Source organism: Adiantum capillus-veneris, chromosome 4 (assembly GCF_014529385.1).
Source record: "Adiantum capillus-veneris isolate H3 chromosome 4, ASM1452938v2, whole genome shotgun sequence".
Classification (NCBI taxonomy): domain Eukaryota; kingdom Viridiplantae; phylum Streptophyta; class Polypodiopsida; order Polypodiales; family Pteridaceae; genus Adiantum; species Adiantum capillus-veneris.
In genome coordinates this window covers 40,131,584-40,135,285 of record NC_140934.1, presented here as the reverse complement: position 1 = coordinate 40,135,285, position 3,702 = coordinate 40,131,584, and positions in this window count along the sequence as shown.

Sequence of the window (3,702 nt, the reverse complement as noted above, 5' to 3'; positions counted from 1 at the left end):
CTTTTCTGAACTTGAGCTTGGATTTCTTGGATCAACGGACCAAATTGCTCATCAGTTTGGAGGGCATTTTGAACTTCTTCAGGTAGAGTTGAATGGACTAGTGTAATGGCAAGGGCCACTACTCATCGGCTTAGAGCATCGGCAGCTTGATTTTCCTTGCCTGGTCTAAATTTGATCTCAAAAGTGAACTCTTGTAGGAACTCAACCCATCGCCTTTGTCACTATTGAGATCTGGCTGGGTGAAAATCCACTTGAGACTTTTGTGGTCAATAAAACAAGCTCAAACATCTGACCTAGAAGATAGTGTCTCCACTTTTTGAGGACATGAACCACAGCTAGTAGTTCGAGGTCATGGGTGGCATAATTCTTCTTATGAATCCTGAGCTATCGTGATTCATAAGCTATGGGATGGCCTTCTTGCTGCTGCAGGATTCCACCTATACCTTGTATGCAAGCATCCACTATCACCTCAAAGGTTTTTTGAAAATCTAGAAGTTTGAGAACAGATTCACTGGCCAAAATCTCCTTTAATTTTTTGAAGGCTTTATCCCTCTTGTCTGACCAGATAAAGGGTTCCTCCTTCTTAGTGAGTTCAGTGAGAGGGCCTGTGATGAGTGCACAGTTTTTAATAAATACTCTACACCATCCTGTGAGGCCAAGAAATCCCCGTACTTCTGAAACAGTCTTGGGAATGGGCCACTGAACTACAGCTTCCACCTTAGCTAGGTCGGGAGAAAGACCATCCTTTGAAACTATGTATCACAAATAGGCAACCTTCTCTACAAAGAAAGAGCATTTGCTATGCTTGGCGTAGAGTTGGGCTTTTCTGAGAATCTACAAGACATGGCGTACATGTCGTTCATGATCTTCTCTAGTCTTTGAATATATAAGGATGTCATCAAAGAAGACTAGAACAAAATCATCTAACTCTGTCCTGAAGAGGTCGGTCATGAGACGATTAAATGTGGCAGGGGCATTAGTTAGGCCAAAAGGCATGACAGTGAACTCATAATGCCCAAACCTTGTGTTAAAAGCTGTTTCCGAAATATCCTCCCTTTTTATCCCAACTTGGTAATAGCCTGACCTGAGATCAATCTTGGTGAAAAATTTGGAACCACCGAGTCGATCAAGCAGCTCATCTATGCGAGGTAAGGGATACTTGTTCTTGACAGTGCACTGATTTAGGCCTCGAAAATCTATGCAAAGTCTGAATGTTCCATCTTTCTTCTTTTGGAAGAGTATAGGAGCACCCCAGGGAGAGACACTTGGTTTGATGAAACCTTGTTCCAAAAGCTGAGTCAACTGATTCTTCAGCTCTATGGATTCGGAAGGTGATATCTTGTAGGGAGTCCTTGCTATTGGTTGGGCACCAGGAATGAGCTCGATCTAGTGTACTAATTCCCTAGGTGATGGAAGAGTTGTCAACTCCTATGGAAAAATATCTTGATATTCTTTTAGCCATTCAGGCTCTGATTCTTCTGATTTGGCCTCTGGTTTATTGAGCCTTATAACATAAATTGACAGTCCTTTCTTTAACCCCTTAACCAAACGACTGGCTTTGACCACCTTCAGGGGAGCTTTCCCTGTTATGCCTTGCACTAAGACTTGCTCACCCTTTGGGTTTGAAAAAGAGATGCTTCCTTCTCTGCAATGGATGTTGGCTTTACTTTTTTCTTAGCCAACACATCCCTAGGATTCCTTCAAATCGGCCCATCTTTAGGATTCTTTCAAATATACAAGGCTAGTTAAATTGTTTTTAAAGATAGACCTTTCAAAAAGGTAAACTCTTTGTTATTTTTCTCTCTTTCAAAGATTTTTTTTTCTCTCGTTCTATTATGCCAAAAACTTTATACATCTCGAGAAATAATTACTGATATAGGCTAGCACTTCTTTAGTACTTTCTAGACATCAAGTTCTTCCATTTGCTTTTGGACAATTTCGAGTACTTCCGATTCTTGAGAGGTCCACATCATCTGTAATTTGAGAAGTTATTTTCCATTACCTCACCCTTTTCTACAAGAGTCAGTTAAAACCTTTATCTATCCAAGGACAGAAACTGTGCTCTGATACCACTTGTGAGGGCCATGTCCGGGTACCACCGGCTGTACCATCTCCCCATGGATACACCGTGATCTCTGACATCCCTCCCGCTTGACTCCTCCTGCTCTTCGATGCCAACTCAAGGGGGTGATAACATTCACTTTCTCTCATATGGATCCCCTAGCCCCAAAGAACCTGTGCTTACCGATCAAACTTACCAATCAAAGTCATCAGACTAACTTCGAACTCAACCTTCCAGGGTCAACTGGTGGGAGTTCTCTAATTCACCCTTGGTTCAAGGTCATTGACGCTTTTTCCCCGGTTAGGACCAAGCACAGCCGTCAATTCGTTCCCCTAAGGTGAGTGTATTATAATCTACACGAATCCCTCGATCCCAAGTTGTTCCCCACTCCGTAGATCGGAATCTCTTTTTTCCCGCTTTGGACTTAATTGCTAAGACAACATAAAATTGGGTTCAAGTTTTCGGCCAACAATTAACCCTCCGGAATCCGTCCACCCACAGAACCGTTTGATAAATGCACCTTCACAAGGTAGTACTATGATACTAGAAAACTGTATTCCAATCATGCCGAACTAAGAATACATTTCAAGCATTTAAAAGCAGCATGCAAACTGTTGCATACCCTTGCAAATGTGCATTTATCAGGTCGTTCCCACCTTTTCTTTTATAGAATATTTTTACTTCCTTTTTCCTTTAATATTAGTAAGATTATCTAGTTATCTTTCAAGCAGTGCTTATGCAAGAGTAAAACCCTTCTATGCAAGGTAGTGTAAAATGGCAAAGTTCCTAAGAGTGGATTTGCTAGTGTATCGTAAAATATGCATGTAATAGTGTATAAATGATTAAAAAAATCTTTTTTAAGAAGACATTTAAGCGTACCTTTACTACCGTGGAGAGGATTAATCAAATGGCTTAAAGAAGCTTAAGGTTTCGGAACCTTAATGTGCAGATAGTAGGGTCTTCTCTTTGCTTTGGAAGAGTAACGGCAGGTGTATTGATGTGGCCAGATCTTTTGCGCTTCCCTTTGCTTGAAAACCACCAATTTGGCTATGGGAATAGAAAGAGATTAAGAAAATTCAAGCTATGGAAAGCTTGTAGGTTAAGAGAGAGAAGGTGAAGAGCGTAATGGTAATTTGGATTATGGTTATGGCTTCTCTTGAGGAGAGAACTGTGTGTAGGGTGTGTATGAAGAAGGAAGATTAGCTATGGCTTTCATAGCTCACTATCAAGCTTGCAATTTCAAAATGTGTAGAGAAATGAAGTGAAGTGAAGCGAGTAAGGAAAGCCTCTTTTTAAGATTTATTTTGATAAGTCCTTAACTTATCGTAATAAGTTACTTTTACATATCTTGATATCCTTTCTTGCTTTCCAAAGCTTCTCCAACAAGCTACTCATACAAGAAGCTACTTTTCCTACAAGTGGCTTATACAAGGAGCAACTTTTCTACAAGTGGCTTATGCAAGAAACTATTCTTCCTACAAGTGGCCTATTCAACAAACTATTTTTCAACAAGTGGCTTCTTCAACAAGCTACTTTCAGCAAGTGGATTTTTCAACAAGTTACTTTGTCACCTTACCCTATTCTTTCTTTGTTTTCTTATGCTTTTTTTTTTTTTGAGATAAAACTAATATCCCATGCAT